Source organism: Haliaeetus albicilla, chromosome 19 (assembly GCF_947461875.1).
Source record: "Haliaeetus albicilla chromosome 19, bHalAlb1.1, whole genome shotgun sequence".
NCBI classification, from domain to species: Eukaryota; Metazoa; Chordata; class Aves; order Accipitriformes; family Accipitridae; genus Haliaeetus; species Haliaeetus albicilla.
The window spans coordinates 8,124,478-8,143,085 of record NC_091501.1 but is presented as its reverse complement, the minus strand read 5'-3'; the positions used below and the strand labels follow the sequence as shown (position 1 = coordinate 8,143,085).

General features: G+C 42.3%; 1 long non-coding RNA gene across 1 annotated transcript; it reads left to right on the top strand.

Annotated features, from left to right (window-relative positions):
• Positions 1-11,315: 11,315 nt before the first annotated feature.
• LOC104323019 (uncharacterized) lies at positions 11,316-17,049 on the top strand. The gene is made up of 3 exons (XR_719119.2): positions 11,316-13,915; positions 14,066-14,178; positions 16,797-17,049. It is a non-coding gene; the product is annotated as an uncharacterized lncRNA (long non-coding RNA).
• Positions 17,050-18,608: the final 1,559 nt, after the last annotated feature.

The following is an 18,608-nucleotide window of genomic DNA, read 5'->3' as shown; positions in this document are numbered from 1 at the left end:
TGCCCCTACCCAAGGGGGACAGCAGCAAAGTGGACATTAGGCAAGGCTTGAAGGGGAAAGGCCCAGGATAGGTATGAGAAGAAGAGGTGCGGCTAACAGAAACAGACTGGCAAAAGCATTCAAGTGACAAAACGTGTGACTGTCACGAGCCTACAGCCAGCTCTGCTCAGCGAGGAGGAAACGGGTAGGGCCTCGCTGTCTGCCCTCAGATAACTGCGTTATCGTGACACGTCCCCATGTGCAGCTCACCAAGGCCCCGGCAATGCACCAGGCGCTTGTACGGGATGGGGATGGGGCATGAGGTTTCTGATGTGTGCAGCTCCTCTGCAGGAGACTTTTCCTACAGGTTATGGCTCCAGTGCATTTCGAAACACAATAGTCCCCATGGGCAGCCTGGCAAAACCCATCCCTTCTCCACAGCTTCGAGACCAGTGCTGTAATCCCACCAGAAATCTTACAGCTCCCCCATTGCCATCCCTCTACTTCAGAGACATTGTAGAAAAGGGCTACACACCTGCTGGGGTCAGAACTCGGGCTGATGGCAGAGGAGGTGGCTGGCACCTCCTCTGTAGGGGAGGAGGCTGAAGTGTCATCCCTGGATGTGCCCTCTCAGGAATCTGCTGTGGGACTCCGGGCCAGGGTGCCAAGAATGATGTCCAAGGGCTCACAATCCTCCAGACTCTCCTACATGGGGACACTGAGATTCACGGTGTAGAAGTCCAAGGCAGATGCTGGCTCAGTTGTGTGCTCCCTCCCAAAGACTTTCTCAAGTTCCCTGTACTAGGCACAGGACTGACTGCTGATTAGAGTTACTGGCCTGCAAGCAGACCATCTTCACCTTTGACTTTTTAAGGCAGCCTTGCTCACCACTTCTCTTGTAGGTGGCAGCTGGTGGGAGTTTCTCAACCTTCTGAGGTTGCCACTGGGTTATCTTGCCCCTTGAGAAACTCCTCTTTCTCTCATGGCACGGCTTCATGGGAAATGTCATAACTTCAGGGCTGCAGGCTGTAGTTATCTGAATTTTTTGGCAGATGGAAGAGGGAGCTTCCAGTGTGGTAGAGGAGAGTAGAAGTCTGGAGAAGAGAGAACACGAAAAGGAGGATAACAAAAGACAGGTTCAAGGGAGTTCAACAACAGAAGGCAGGAAAAATGAGAAGGTTTCAGATCTGAAGTCTGGATGAATGAGGATAAAGCAGTGGATAGGCAGACACCACCAAAGTGGTTGAGGACTGGCAGCTGACAGCAAGTAGGAAGATATATGCAGCACTTGACCCTGCAACCTTCTTCAGGTTTTGAGGCCACTCTTCATGGTCTGGGAGCCTTCTGTGAATGCATGTGCCTTAGCTACATGCTGGAGGTCCTTGTAGTGGAGAGTCCACACAAGGATTTAGGACCCATTACTCCGCTGAGTGCTGGAGTGCTGTGGAGCAGCGCTCCTGGTTTGGTTTCATCCAACAGGAATCTATTTTGTGCACACCAGCATGACTTTGAGAAAACAACTAACATGTGACAAGTGGGGACAGTCTGGGGATTTGCTTCAAAGCTTCCCCATTGCTATCAAACAAATTACTAAGGTAGACAGAATGGTTGTGACTGAAAAGTACGTGAATATGTCTGTTCATGACCATGATCAAGATTTTTTATCAGATGCTGTATTATTATTATTTTTTTCCTTAAGGGTTCTCTTTAATGGTATATGTTTAAAAAGAAATAATATGAGTACTCCTTATTGTTTCTGGCTTTCTGCAAAATAGAGAAAACTAAAAAGAACATTTTCAGAACAGGACAGCTTTGCAATAACACAAAGAACTCAACTCATACTTTGCTTTTCTGCCATGTTGTAAATATTTCAAACCCAAATAAGTTTGTGTAGCAGCTGACAGATATATTGATTTTGCAAGTATAAATCTTTGAACAATATGTCACATGCATTTATTTTAAAAAGACCAAATAAATTGAAAAATCTGCAGCCCTGAGGAAGGGAGGAAATAGTAACTGTCTGTGAAACTTGATTTCTGTATTTGCACCACAATAGTGAATTATTTGCATGTCTATTGCCTAAAGGTTAACTTCTGTTGATTTCCTAAACCCTAAAGAATAGAGTCTGAGCCTTCAACATTGCAGATGTCTGAAGCTCTGCAGAACTGACATTGCTAAGCTCTACCATCTTGAAAATAAGCCCTTTTGTAGCTTTCATGTAAGTAATCTTCTTTCGTGTTCTAGTTTTGCTAAGCTTATTTTGTGGTTGAGTATCTCAAACCGTGGCCACACGGACAGTTATGTCTAGAACTTTCTCTGCCCTTGCTCTGCACATGTGTCTTGTGCACCAGGGCTGGTCTGGAAGCTGTTTTAGATGAGGGTCAGGAGATATCAGTAGCGGTGGAGAGCCACTCTTGTGCCTCTCTAGCTCCCAGACTGGCCTGAATCCCAGCATCCCTGAGCACCCACAGCTGAGTGTGTTCCGTTGGGCCCCTATCCATGTAGCTGTGCCTTTTGTTAATGAAACTCCATCTTCATGAAGGCTTCAGACATCTTCTACAGTAGAAGATCTCCTTTTACTTATCAGGCATCTTACTATTAGTCATGTGGTAGAAATAAGCAGGGCAGACTTGGTTTAGTTCAATCTGTGATGCAATATTCAGGAAACCCCAGAATGTAGCAACGTCATCCTCTGTCGACAATAATCAGGAAGTTGGTCTTTAAATTCAGAATTTGGATTGCCGATTGATTGCACCTATTTGCTAGCTCATTCGCAGAAAGCAGAGATGAGAAAGATGCATTAACATCTTTTGCTCCCTCAGTGCAGAACCGTTCAATTTGAATATTGCCCTAGCCTTGTTTATCAAAATGCTAAGCCCAGCTTATCAAAATGTTCCTAAAAAATAGCACCAGTCTGGAGGGTTCACTGTTAACAAGTATTCTTTGTTGCAATATTTCACTACATTTTTACGGGTGAATCTATAGCTGGTCACACTTTTTTTCCCTAGTAAAGACAGGTTATAAAGTCGTATCTGGCAAAAGTGGTTTTCCTATAACTTCTTCCTTTTGTGGTATCATGGTTCTCCGCAACTTTTTCTGAGTACTCAGAGCTGAACAAGACTAACCAGTAAACTAATGGTAGCACAGGTCTGGACTGCAGAGCAATGCCCTCATAACAAGAAATTGATAGGAGCAGAAGTTTTGTTAGGAAGCTCCCTGTTACAGCAAGATGAGATGTGTTTTGGGGAACCTTTGAACCGTAGCTATGTTGATCTCACAAGTTGTCACCAACATGGCTGTGCTGTGAAAAAGTGCAATCCCTGGTTGATAGAGCTGTGCTGGTAGAAACCTTTAGTGTAATTCCGCTGCATCAGCAAAACTTCAAGAAGGATGTATATAGATATTCATGTGTCTGTGTCACTCTGTCCTGGTTTCTGCTGGGATAGAGTTAATTTTCTTCTTAGTAGCTGGTACAATGTGTTTTGGATTTAGTGTGAGAATAATGTTGATAACACACTGATGTTTTAGTTGTTGTTAAGTAGTGCTTGTTCAGTTTCCCGTGCTCTGTCAGCAAGCAGGTGCACAAGAAGCGGGGAGGGAGCATGGCCAGGACAGCTGACCCGAACTAGCCAAAGGGACATTCCATACCATAGAACATCATGCTCAGTATATAAACCGGGGGGAGTTGGCTGGGAGGGGTGGATCGCTGTTTGAGCATCAGTCAGTGGGTGGTGAGCAATTGCATCATGCATCACTTGTATTTTCTTGGATTTCTCTCTTTTTTTGTTATATTCCTTTTAATTACAATTACTATTTACTGTTATTATTATTTTTATAATATTTTATTATTGTTGTTATTATTTTTTATTTTTACTTTAGTTATTAAACTGTTCTTATCTCAACCCATGAGTTTTACTACTTTTTTTCTATTCTCCTCCCCATCCCACTGGGAGTGGGGAGGAGTGAGCGAGCAGCTGCATGGTGCTTAGTTGCTGGCTGGGATTAAACCACGACACACTCCACCACTTTATTAAACCAAAGTCTTGGTCCTTCAGCTTCTCTCAGCAGTCCTTTAAGCAGAAACAAGGGTGCCAAGAAGAATACTTGTACCTAAGAAAGGGCTAAAGATGGAGGGCTATTGAACTGCAGTGAGTGAGGCGGTGCGTGGCAGAAAGAAGCTCCTTAATGGTACAGTTTGATGCCTCTCTTCCTCCATGAGCCAATGCCTTTGTTCATGCTTCAGTGATTCTCTCTCCCACTAGGCTTAAATTCTGCATCTCAGCAGCCAAGAGGTACGGGTAATAAATCCTGAATGCAGACAAGGGGTGCTTAAGATCAGGAATCTCGGCCCACAGGATGAACCGAGAAGCCGAAGATGGAGATGATGGCTGAAGTCTGCCAAGATTCAGAGGAGCGCAGCAACCTGCCAGATCCTCACTGGATCGGAGCGTATCAGCCTGGTAAGCGTCCAGTAAGGGGGCCCAACTGGGTCTGCAGTGCTGGTTTTGCGGTACAGTGTCACTACTAAAGTGGCTTTACTACAGAACTCATCTCAAAACCAGACCAGTTTTCCAATCTAATGCAGGGCAAGACCTTGAAGACAAATAACAATATATTTATATAGTGCATTTCTTTTTACCAGCAAACATGAAAAAAAGCACATTGATTCCAGATTACAATGTCAGAGATACATGAAGAACATCTGTCACTATGACAGAATCATAAATCATCACGCTGAAATACTGACATGCCTTTTTTCACTGGCAAAGTAGTTCTTTAAAATGGGATATAATTAAGTTGCTTAGAGCCACATATTATCTATTTTAAACCCGTTATTTTTCTCACGTGAAAAATGTCAGATGAAACACACCCATTTTGTTTTAAGTGAAGCTAGTTAAAAAAAATGACCACTATATACCACAGCAGTTCAGGGTGCTGCTAGGAGTTGTCCCATGTGAAGACATTTTAAGGAAAATAAACCTGTGAGTAAATGAAACAGTGCTGTAGGTGCACCAGCAAACCATCCTGATGTGGAAGACAGATAAGCAGTAAGAGACCAGTATAGCTGCATCAGGAATTCTTCAGTGACCTGAATATCAAAAAGGAAATCCTACAAAGAGTGAAAGCAAGGGCATGTAAGTAAGTGAGATGAGTAATAAAGAAGTAGCATAAACATCTAGGGATAAAACTAGGAAGACTAAGTCACAAAATGAGTTACAACTTTCCTAGAGCATAAAAGGGAAGAAAAAGAGATTGTATAAATACCAAGAAGTTAGAGGAAGAGAAGGGCAGAGGCACAAATAAGATACCCAGAGTAGAGTGAAATGTTTTATTTATTTTGCTACTTTCTTCATGTGCATATAAACATTAATGATATGTACTTAACAACACTTTTTTTTAACAACGGGAAGGACATATGCCAGAATAGGGAAAAAACAAGTAAAAGAATGTTTGAATAAATGAGATGTACGCAAGTCTCTAGAGCTCGCTGAAATTCACTTAATGCATACTGGGCTCTCAACTTATCTGTGAGAGTTCCTGGAAGAGCAGATAAGTCACTGGGGCCTGCAGCGACTACGTAGCCTAAGATGGAAATACAGTTGGAATCATGCTTCCAATTTTTGGCAATGATCAGAGATCTGACATTACAATATACATTTTGTAAATCATTTTAAACAAAACACCCAGTCAGTTTAAAGACTTGCTTTTCCTTAATTCTTGCCATCATGGCACACGGTTTAAAAAAAAAAAGGAAAAAAGAAAAAAAAAAATTGAATAAGCTTTCTCAAACATGGCATTCACAGCAGGCTCAGATTTGGGCACTATTAAGAAGTTGTTGGCTGCAGCCCTGGTTTGCAGAGTGATAACCATGTCTGCTTTTAAAAATGGGAAATTAAGAACCTAGGGAATTCAGAGTACTCTGTCTAACTTCAATACCAAGAAAGATAGTGGGACAAATTATTGAGAAGTAAATGCATACACACCATGAGAATAATAAGGTGATAAGAAACAGCCAGCGTGAATTTGTCAAACTAATCTAATTTCCTTCTTGAACAAGCCAACTGGTCCAATAGATAAGGAAAAGTAGTAGAAATGACCGTATTTTGACCCAAGATGTATTATAACATAAGTAAGGCTTTTGACACTGTCCTGCATGCTCATAAATGAACTGAGGAAAGCTGTCCCATTTGAAATCACTCTGTTGTGAAATGGAGTGGTTTGGACCTCTTAAAGAATCACCTCCAATGGTATTAGTAAAAACGATTTAATAGGAATTTATATAAAAGCGCGACTTCACAGAATTCAATGGCAAGGTTCACTCTATTACTTAATACATGGATGAAATGCACAAAGGAAAATTAAGTCAGAATCAAACTAAAATTATGTATGCAGAGACCAAAGATGCAATAGGGTAAAAGAGAAACATACAAAGAAAAATTGGGTTAGAATTGATTTTTCATGATTTTTACAGAGATTGGGAATGTAGAAAGGTAGGGGAGACCCTCCCGTTGAGCCACGAGGTTCAGAGAAGACCCCTTTGCTTTCTGAACTCCTGTTGGAGTCTAGGTGCAGCTGGATCAACTCCTAGTCTCAGACTTGGGCAATGGTTTATATCTGAAGGGATTATGAGTATAATAGCAGCCTGGGATTCATTCACAGTCAAATAAAGCTCACGACAGTAATTTAGGTGTAGATTTGAAAAGCAATGTTTGTAATATACTTGCTACAGAATATTCAGGTTAGCACACACATATGGATGAAGTCACTAAGAGAAATACTTGTAAGCGAGTACAAGAGGTATACCTGTTAAAAATTCCCCTTGAGCTCAGTGAAAATATTCACAGCAAATGCTTCGTCATCTTTCTCAACGGGCAAAGGGTTGAGCCTCAAGGAGTGGAGGGTATCAGCCCAAGTCTTGCTGGCTTTTGGTGACAGACCTCCGATCTTCTCAATCAGAAAAGTTTGTGAGCTCTGAGAGGCGTCCCGCTCAGAGGGAGCCCATTGCGGTCCAGGAGAGCTCAAAGGGTCTCGCTTAGTACCGCGCTTTATAGGCTTGGGAGACGATTGGCTTTAGTCATCAGCAAATTACGGGGATTCCAGCTGTGCTGGTACCATTTTGCATGAGTTATGCTTCAGATAAGGACGGCTCCAGGGCTGTCGGAGAATGAGTTAAGATTCAGATAGGGGCTGCTCCAAGGCAGTTAGGAGAGGACTGAGATATGTCCCAAGGTTGTTACGAGAGAACAAGTTATCTCTGCTCCTGTTCCCCGCCTCCGCTGAGCAGCAGGAGTCCTTGGAACGGTCAGTACAACTCTGTGTCTTAGCCATGTAAGAGTTCCTGGTACGGTCAAGGGACGCTTAACCGCCCAACTCGTTACAGTTACGCTAAGGGCTAGCGAGATGTCCCGAGTTTGCAGGTCAGCCCAGAGAGGGGGAAGGAATGCACCACCACACACTCCTAATTCAACCCACTGTTAAATGTAAACCTCACACATGATTGTTGGTAGCTGCACTAGGAGAATGTTGAAGAGGAGTCTTGCACAGCTCCTAATGGATAGGCTTCTGCTCAACACTTCAATAAAGACTTCGATGACACAATTAGAAATAATCATAAGCTTGGTAGATGACACCATGTTAAGATTTGCAAAATGTGCTCAAGGACAGAATTAGAATTTGAAAGTATTTCAATAGGTTCTGAAAGGTTCTGAAATCCAACATTAAAATTTTCAACAGAGACAATCGCAGAGGACTACACTTGGGAGGACGAAATCAAACGCACAACCACAGAATGCCACTGCAGATAAAGATCTAGTGATTAATGAGGGCCATGAATGAGTCAACGTGTGATGCTGTTGAGGAAAAGAGATAAATGTAATTCTAGATTCTCTTTGAATTGTCTGTTGGAAACAGTATGTGTAAGATGAGATAATTAGCATGCTCTTCTTGGCACTGGTGAGGCCTCAGCTAAAATACTGTACTTTACTCTGAAGCACCATAATTTAAAAAAGATGTAGATAAGCCGGAAACAATCCAGAGAAGATCAACAAGGACAAGAAGTTTGGAAAATCGGATCCATAAAGCAAGGCTGCAAGTTTTGCTTTTGTTTTAATCTAGAAAATATAAGGCTATATGGGGTTCAGCAGTCTTCAAGTACATAAAAGGTTATTATAAAGAGGATAGTGATATGTTTTTTCATGCCCACTAGAGTTATGGGCAGAATGTGAAGGAATCTTTTTTAGCTATACTATAATAGGCATTACATTAACACCTTGTAACTAGAAGAAAAGATTATCACTGGAATGTATTACTCAAGAAGGTTGTATAATCCCTGTCATTAATGTTTTTAGATACAAGTCAGAGGGACTGCCATATACAATTATCAAGACAATTGTAGTCTTTCTTCAAAGTTAGGAGATGGACCAGATGAATGATTTGTAGTAGGTGGCTGAGATCCCTGGAACCATGACAGAGCATACAAGTTATTACAAGGTAATCTATAACAGGTTTTCTCTAAGAAAGCATTTGAAAATTCCACGTGTGGTCCTGGCCATATTCATTAACCATTATAGAAGATTGTACAGTTTGTTCTCTGGACTTCTTTTTCCAAAAAGCTTGTTTTCCTTTGATTTTGTGTTGTGGGGGTTTTTTTGTTTGGTGGGGGTTTTTTTTGTTGGTTTTTTTTATTTTACCTCTGGAAGGTTAAGTACATCTTTGATTAAAAATATTGAGGAGTAACAGACTACATGACCCCTTGAGATCCCCCACAAGTCTAAATTTCTATGATTCATGTGCAATCTAGAGTATTTTTTCTGAGTTGTTGAAGAGCTTTGCAAGCACAAGTTAATAATTAAACTAGTTCTTTTCCCTGGGCAGTAATGACCTAATCATTTATGATAGTGTGCAAATGAGGAATTAAACAAACATATCCAAAATAAACACAGATCAAATTATCTTTGCCAATGGAAAAGGACGAAATCTTGTTTTCATGCCAGTGGGTCTGCAAAACAGCAGCACAGATACAGACTTCAGTAAAACTAACAAGTCAGGATTTCTCAATCTGTGAGAAATTCTGAATTTTAGTAATTGTTTTTATTCAAAATTTTAGGATTTTTTCTAATTTGGAAAATGAGAAGAATGGGAATGAGAAAAAATGTAAGTGTTTTGGAAAGGTTGGAAAGTCTTGAGGGCTTGAATTACAACTGAACATTTCAACATTCAAAAACCAAAATGTTGCAGTAATGGTGTACCACATGTACATCTTAGGTAGGGAAGCACAGTGAACATTATAGGAGCCACAGTCCTCCAGGGACCGTAGTATACACAAGAAAGTGCCAACCAGAATTACAGTGCAAACAATGTAGCATTCTGCAATAGGCTATTTTTAGTGTTAGCTCAAAATAAATCTTTTTAAAATCATACTCCCAAAGGAAAACTGAGCAAAACCAAGTTTTTCAGAAAATGTGCTCTTTGTTAGAAATTCAAACTTGTGTAAAACTTCTGGCAAACTCTAGTCACTACTTAATATAAAAAAAAAAACCTGTCTCAAAAATGTTTTCTAGAGAAGTATGTGCTCATCACAGTGCACCGTGGTGTTGACCAAAATATGACTGTAAACACTGGAAGTGTTTGCAGTCACCACTGTTATTTTAGTCTAGTAAAAGATGGTCATAAACCTCAAAGATAAGATCAAGGTCTGGCCCAAATATGACTTTCCAGAAATTCAGAAATATTTATGTTTGGTGTTTATTGATCAGTCCAGACTTCAGTGAATGTCTGCTGGTCCTTTTGTTCTTTTGAAAATATACATGACTTTTAGACATGAGAATAATGACTCCATACTGCACGAGAACCTTCTCTCTTATAAACAAACGCTGGAGCTTGTGAATTTTGCTGTGCAAATGGGTGTCAAGGACAGCCTCAATTGCAAAGTGCAGAGGGACAATTAGACCCAAGCGAACAAATCTCAGCCTAGCTGAGCTTGCTTAGGGCAGCCCCAGTGAGGTCGTTCCGTTGCTGGGACCCGTAAACCCGAAGGTGGACTCTGGTTTGTAGGGCAGGGTGTTGCGTACGGCCCCATGGCACACGCCAACAGCCTCAAGTGTCTTAAGCAGCTTAAATAGCTTTAAGCAGCTTTGAAGACTTAGACACTTTAAGCTTATAAAGCGGTTTAAGCCGCTTAAACTGCTCTAGGATTTTAACAAGGGCCCCACGATGCTGCTCCTCGCCGGGCGAGTGAAACGCAGCGGGCTGCGCGCTGCGGCTCCTCGCCATCGGCTGGAAGGAAGGAGCTGAGGGGTCACCACGGATCTGGCCAGGAGTTTGCGCAAAGGCAAACAACTGGTATTGACGTATTTTGGCAATGACGTTGTCTAAAATAACGAAAAGTATACTTTCTCTCCTTGTTCCTCCTCTTTTGTAGCCACTTCCCCGCCCCAGCCACCACCTTCTCTTTTTTCTATTTTCACCCATTTTGCTCAGGCTCTTTCCAGTATCTATTTCCTCTCTAATTAATTCTTCCTAAAGAGATTAGTGGAGTGCTCTTATTGCAGTGATACACTTTTGTGAATAAAACATGTCTCAATTCAGCTTATTCAGTCCACAGAACCGTGCTGGGGGCAACCATTCATTTGTATCATTGTGGTTTAACCTAAATCTAGAACTTTTTTTTCTCAAGAGAAGGGCATGAGTTGACAGAAGCATTGTGGAAAAAACCCAACTGCATAATCCCAGAAAGTACCAGTGGCAGCCATTAGATTATCATCTACAAAAGCAGTAAACCAGATGGGCTAGCATTGTTCAGAAGAAGGAATACAGCGCACCAAACCTGCATCGCATTTCCTGGCATTTTGAGGTTTCAGAAAAGAGGTAGGAGGAGGAATTCTGGGGACAGCTGTCCAGAGAAATGGGCAAATGTGTCTTCCTACATTGGTGTGCTGGTTTTGGCTGCAGTAGAGTTAATTTTCTTCCCAGTAGCTAGTATGGGGCTGTGTTTTGGATTTGTGCTGAAAACAGTGTTGGTCATTCAGGGATGTTTTCGCTCCTGCTGAGCAGTGCTCACCCAGAGCCAAGGGCTTTTCTGCTCCTCACCCCACCCCACCAGCGAGGAGGCTGGGGGGGCACAAGGAGTTGGGAGGGGACACAGCCAGGACAGCTGACCCCAACTGACCCAAGGGATATCCCAGACCATAGGACGTCATGCTCAGCATAGAAAGCTGGGGAAGAAGAAGGAAGGGGGGACATTCGGAGAGATGGTGTTCGTCTTCCCAAGTTACTGTTACACATGATGGAGCCCTGCTCTCCTGGAGATGGCTGAACACCTGCCTGCCCATGGGAAGTGGGGAAGGAATTCCTTGGTTTGCTTTGCTTCTGTGCATGGCTTTTGCTTTACCTGTTAAACTGTCTTTATCTCAGCCCACGAGTTTTCTTGCTTTTACCCATCTGATTCTCTCCCCCATCCCACTGTGGAGAAGGTGAGCGAGCAGCTGTGTGGGGCTTAGTTGCTGGCTGGGGTTAAACCATGACAACTGGTAATCTTTTAGGGCTGAGAGGACTTTGTTTTCAGTGTTCACTCAATCTCTCTGCATTTGGGGTGTGCTGCACAAACCACAAGTTGTTCTGTTCTTACCAAAGGATGTAACACCCTCTCACCCTTACATACAGAACAGTGGTGTGCAACTGAGTGGCAGCTCAATTTAGTGACAATAGTCACCATTTACTGACAATTCACTTTGAACTGTGATGTTAATAACGAGAGCTGCAGTGATGATGCACTAGAGCACTTGAGTTGGATGTGAAGTCCTTGCTGCTGAGGATCCACTCAGGCCTACATTATTGCGTTTTTCTCATGTTTGAATTCCCTTTCAAGTTCCTTTAGTAGGAACATTCTGCTCTTCTCTTTCATATCCTTCACTCATCTCCTGGGGTCATATCCTGACTTCTCAGGTGTCCTCTCTCCAGAGTCCTCAGCTTAACTGGCCCCATATTTTTCACAGGCTTACGGAGTCCCACCACATGCGACTTTGTGTATATCACACACTGTAATTACAACCTAGCTGCGAAACATAACTGTAAAACTTATCATACTCAAACAATGTGTTCTAAAGACTTGAGGGTGTAAGCAGAAAGAGGGATCATGGTCAGCCTTACTCACTGCTCTATTTTTTGCCAATTATCTGTGTTACGCATTCCTAAATAATGTTGCATATCACCATAGTGTGTATTGCGTGCACAGCATGTCCGATGTGGCATCACTTAACACTTTTGTTGAGGCTTGATTTATACCAAATGCTATTTTTTTTCCAGCAGCCTGAAAGCACGTTTGTCTCCATTTTTATTGAAGAAAACTATTTCTAGCATGATCTATTCTTTTCAAGTCATCAATGCATTTTAATCTCTTTTTCCTTTTATCCAGCTATCAATTATTACTTCCTTCAAAATGTGTTCTAAAACTCTACATGTGATGCCAGTAGGATTTACTAGCTTGTAAGTGATTGAATCATTTCTGTTTCTTAAATATTGCTTTGATATGCTCCCATAAGGTGACACCAGTGGTAGTTAACAGATTTATTCGTAGTGGAGTATCAGAACCATTGCAGCATGGTTTCCTTGGGTTCACGCCTTGTGTCTACAACATCCTCCTGGTAGCCCCAGCTCCTTCTCAAGCTCCAGCCAGTTCGGCAGGAGAAAGGGCAGGTTGTCTGGGCTGCCCGTGGGCTTTGTTGTCTGTGGGACAGTGTTAGCTGCTCAGTGTCTGGGCAGCTCTCAGGCTGGAGATGAATGTGAGATGCACCTGCCATTCCCTCAGCTCCGACAGTGATTTGGGACCTGCTCTCCTCTAGGCAGCTGCTCATTTGCATCAATGATTAATGATGGGAATTAATGAGGTTAATTAAGGTTAACGATGAGCATGGAAAAGTCATCTTTTTTGAATTCTGAAAAGCTATATGTAGTCACCTATTCATAGCTTGTGCACTTTCTTTCAAATATTTTTCTTTACATCTGAGAAGAAAAAGGTCCTTTTAGTGTTACAAGAGAGTTTGGGTAGTTTCAGATCTGAAGGATTTTTTTAACATTTGTAAACCAGAAAACATGCAACACCAGGCATCAGGTCATGTATACAGGCTGCAGTTCGGCAGACATTTATGCATGTTCCCAGTTTTCAGTTGGAACTCGATTTCCTTTGGCTTCCAGGAAACTTCAGTGTATGTTAACATTAACCCTGCTGATCTGAGGCGATGGCAGCGCTGCATGTTTGCGTGCATTGATAAACAACTGCGCATACACCAAAAAGTCGTTGACTGCGTTGAGCCTACTGAGGCCACACATCTGTAATGATCCATCAGTAGAAAAAAAAAAAAATTTCGGAGCTGCTGTTGGACTAAATCACCAAGTGCTGGCAAGCTGCCGGGGTCCTGTTGCTGGGCAGATCACCAGGTGTTGGCCCGTCACTGACAGCCACTGCTCCATTACCAGCTGCTCACACAGCAAAAACCTACGGGACGGCAGAATCACCCTTCCTTCCTTCTCCAAACTCAAGACAACTGTCTCCTTGATGAGGCCGTAGGATTATAGCTGACCTCACTACAGGACAGCATGGGGCTTCATAAGACAAATTGCCACTTTTTCTCAGCCCTCCAACTTCTTCAGCGTCTTCTCCCAAACCTTGACATTCCCACTATTGTTTAATTTTTTTTAATAATCTTGTTTATCTGAAAAAAACTAATAGTTTATTTCAACTTTGAAAAATTACTTTCCTTTACATTTGTTCCTAGGTTTTTTTTTTTCTTTTTCCCTTTCTTCAGCTTCAGCGGCTAGCTTCTTTGGCCAATGGATGATACAGTGAATTGCCTGAATCTATGACGTGTCCGTGAATACCATTTCCCTAGATTGTAACACCAGCCCAATTCTTTGGCTCTGCTGGAAGCTATCCTAAGAGGTGGGTAGAGTTTAAGATTTTAGGAAGAAAGCCAGTGTTTGCACTCTACCAATACTAATTTCACGCATTCCCTCTTGCATTCTTGATTCTGTAATTGGGCTGCGCTTCCATCTCCACCCATATCCTGCCTTGACACACATCCGTGTGCAGATGACGGGGGAATGATGGGTGAGCCAGCCAGCCTGCAGGCTGAGTCACTCCAGGAAGGCAGACCGTCAGCTGGCAATTAGGATGGAGAAGAAGAAAGCGTGCCAGCAAAACAGGTGAGCTGAGCAATGCATTGCACCCCACATGCCAAATTGGATATTGCATAATGCTGTGCTATGACAGAGAAGTGTGGAGAAGAGCACAAGCATGCATTTCCAAAATGGCCTTCAAAGTAGGAATTAAAGAATACCAAAACTCAGCCTATTTCTTTCATGGACCACCTTAATACTGAAGGTGAATAAAAAAATCAAGAAATGGATAGAGCAGTGGTATTGTATAACCCTTTCAGCATTTTCGGTCACTTTTATTTGGGTGTCTTTTCCTGTGCACTTAGGCTTAAAAGCAGGGTCACAAACACAATTTATGAGTATGCAACAATTATGCTATTTGTTGGATTGTACGCGCAATAAATAGCTGGGGCTAACGTGCTATTAGCCTAAGCACTAATGTCCTCACCGCCTCTGATGCAGGTACCCACTGGGTTTCTGCTGGTCAGGCAGATGGTAATCACATGGGGAAGTGCCAGTCTCCATTGCTCCTTGCAATGGGCTGATCCTCAGTTTTGCCAAGTTGCTATCTTGTATTTTGATTTTTTTTTCTCAGAGTTTTAGAGCTTTTCCAGTCCATGTTTTTTCCTTCAGTTCTTGAGTGACTGCTACCGACTTGACAATTTCACTTCTGTCCTCATTTCTGCTTTTTTTTTATATCTTGCTTGGCTTATGTGCTGTCACTCATAGCTTAGCAACTTTTTTTTTTATTTGTAAAGCTGAGCTGGGGTCATATGGCCGCCCTAGGCCTTGTCTTAAAATAGTAAGAGTGTGTGAAAGATCTACCAAAATGTGGGAGAGAGACTGATCTGTGCTTGTTGTCTGACATATTTCTAAGCACCTTGCTGGCTTAAAAGTGTGGATCTTGCCAGATGGCAAAAAGACTCCGAGAAATAGATACTGACACGAACACCACCTGGGGCCAGATGTGCTACGTAACTGGTGGTATCAGTGATGGTCTTTGTAATGCCAAGCAGAAAAGTCTGGGAAGGATGGACTTTCAAAGGGAAAATGACTTTGAAGTCAGTGATATGAAGCTGAAAATGAAACAGTGCTGCATGATATTCTGACTTTAACCATGCACAGATTTATAAGAAAAAAACCCCATCACTGTGAGGATAATTAATCACTGGCACAGGTTGCTCAGAGAGGTTTGGCAGTCTCCATCCTTGGAGTTTTCCCAGACATGACTGGATAAAACCCTGAGCAGCCTGGGCTGAGCTCAGCATTGACCCTGCATTGAGTGAGGTGGATGGGCTAGGGAACTTCTGAATCCCCTTCCAGCTTGGATCATTTGATGATTCTGTGATTTAAGTTACTGTTGGAGCCAAGGGTAGGTGAGGTGGAGAAACGGTGTTACAAAGGGAGAATGCTCAGCACGGTATTTCCCAGTATGACTGAGTCTCTGTAAAACTTAGCTGCTGCCATCTGTGCAAGGTGATCCCGTCTCCCTCCAGGTCCTGTCCTGGTGTTCCCAGGCTCTCTCTCGAGCTAGTGCTGGCCCTTGTCCAACATCTCTGTGAGCTGTTTCAGCTCACTGACCTGGCAGAAGCTGATGAGTTTTTTTAAACTGGTTGGCTTTCTGCTGATTTAGTTAGCTGAACTATTTCACGAAGAGACAGATGAGCACCACAGCGTGAGGAGGAGGTGGGAACATGTGGTTAAGATTGGAAGGAGTTAAGGTTGGGCAGGGCCCTCTCAGTGGGAGTGAGCCATTAAAGTTGCCTTGCTGGCTCATGAAACAATGTGATAATCTGCAGCAGCTTCAATATGGGCATGACAACAAATTGGGTAAGCCCAAAAAGGAGGCATCGTAAAGAAAATAAAAACTCAGAAATAAAAATTCTTCAATGTTAAGACTGATGAAAAGTGTGGAATTACAAAAAGGAACCTGAAAGCTGACAAATCAATGAAAAATAATGTTCAATGACAGATGAACAGAGATATATTAAAGACCTAACACTTGAAACTGAAGCTGCTGCCATGGTAGGAAACCACAGATCTTGTTTACCAAGTTACAAAAATCCTGTGTGGCTAGTTTAAACAGGAAATGGGCTGATCAGGAGCAAAGATAGAGAAATGCATACAACAGAGATAAAATAGATGGGCAAAGCATTTTAAAGAAGTCAGTGGCAAAAACTCAGCCCTACCCTGACATGAGATTCTGTGACACCAGATGATGTGACTTCAAACAACAGGAGACTGCCACTGGCTCAGTAATGATATCAGAAAAGCAAGTTGTAGTCCAGTAGGCAGCAGCAACAATGCAATGAAAGACAATGTGATCGTAGCAGAAATGCTAAGAGCCCACAATGTCACTGCAGAAGTAAAATTTAATAAGTTGTTGAATAAAATCTGGGAAAAATACAACTTTTGATGGGGGGGAACATGGAGTTGTTAAAATATTTAAAAATGAGACTGCAAAAGTGTCTCTCTGCCCTATGCTATAGGGGAGTTCATTTGCAGTGGAATGCCGCACATGACACAGATGATGGATGTAGAATTGGAAGAGAACAGCCTCTGGACTCAGGCCCAGAAAACTGGATATTCATACAAAAGAGCATCCTGAAAGAACACATGCAATGACAGGCTTTGCTCATCATCGGTTTCACTGATTTTTTTTTAAGGCTACTTGACAGCGGCCTCGGGAACACCTTGTGGAACTAGAGCACTCAGCTCATCCTCCATCATTACAGCCTTGCAGAGAGGGATGGATGGCTGCATCTGGGAATGCATCTGAGTAATAGACTGGTTCACTTTGAACCAGTGTTCAAAGGGTGTAAAACAAGGGTACTTGCTTTCTGTTGCTGTTTTGCATTATCATACATAGCTACTGTGTAGGCAACAAAAGTAGCAGCATACCATGGGGTGGATTACACATATCTTGGAAGCGTATATTGCGCTAGTAGCATTGTGTTACTGAGCCATAGACCTGAAAAAAGCTGTGAAGATACATAACCTAGCAAAAAAAGTAAGCCAAACAGGATTCAAAATCAGCTATCAAAGCAAACATCCTTGAAAGCTTAATACCAAGCATCAAAGTCATGTTAGAAAACACAAATTCTGGGAAAGTAGAACAGCTTGCCTGTCCTGTCCAAATCCCACTTCTGAGTAATTAGGAAGGAAATGACAGCAAGGCTGGGAGAGTCTTCCACCATTCATACTCATTTCAGCATATGGAAATCCAAGATATTCAGTCCCAGAACGAAAACAAGATTTTTAAAAATTATTATAACTATGTAATTACAATGCTAAAATAGACCCTGGAAAAGTAGAGACATCAAAGGTGCTAGAAAACTAGATGCCCTGAAAGAAAAAGTGCCTACGAAAAAGTCTGAACTTTGGGCTCTATCCTCAGCATCGTGTTGAAGAGCTCACAAGCTCATCTTTCACTAGAGCTAGCAGGGAGCACAGGATGTGTTTGGTGTGCGTTCGCTGAATGGGAGCTCCCAAGAATCCTCCACAAAGTGATCCAGTGGAGACCAGCGTGTGTGAAGAAGAGGATGCTCATTAGAGATCTTAAGAAGACCCACCTCACAGGAATGACAGTGATCAATCCCAACCGTGTCTACTAGAAACACCAATGAATGACAGAGAGGAATGGAAGACGCTAGCTTCCACTTCATGTCCCAGCCTTGCTATTGGAAGGAGACAGTAAGAATAATGTAAGGGCTACTAGAGAATCAAATATCTTCCCCATAATTGCTTTGTTTTCTCTGTAAAGCAAAACTTGTGTTAGCTAGCTTATTTTATTAGCTGCCACTGGAGGAAATAATCGTGAACCTTATGAAGGGGAGGAAAATAAAGCTCTTGCTCCAGAGATGCAGAAAGTAGCTGATGTCCAGACTACAGCACTCTGCCAAATGCTTCAAGGAGCCGGGGGCCTGTTGCCAGGGCACTGCCGTGTGATTGCTGCAGTCATGATAGACTGGGGAGAAAGTCCACGCCAAGAAGAGCTGGCAGGTGTGGGACTCAGGTAGTCAGGCCACAGTGGAAATTACATGATCCCTGATTAAAGGGGTTTTGCCTTTCATGTATCTTCAAAGGTATCTGGAGCCTACTGGCGTCATAAGCAACAATGGTTTATTTTTTATTACCTAGACTGAATGAGAGATCTTTAATCAAACTATGTTGCATTAGAGACAGTTCTGCTCTTTAACCATAAATATTTGGGTGTGCAATCTGGTGTTGATCTGCAAGGTTACTAATATCTATAAACTAAGTAGTCCTTTTTTATTTGATTGATCTACAAAGTTGTTTCAGCTTCAGCTTGTTAAGTTTGGGCTTAGATCTGAGTGTGCTTTTTGAGGTTTTGCCATTGATGTAAGAGGGGCCACAGACTCCTGTTACATTGAGTACATTCAGAATATATCGTCTCTGCTACAATTCCCAGCCATTTTCTTAGCCAAGTTTTAACACAAAACCACTATTTCTATGCT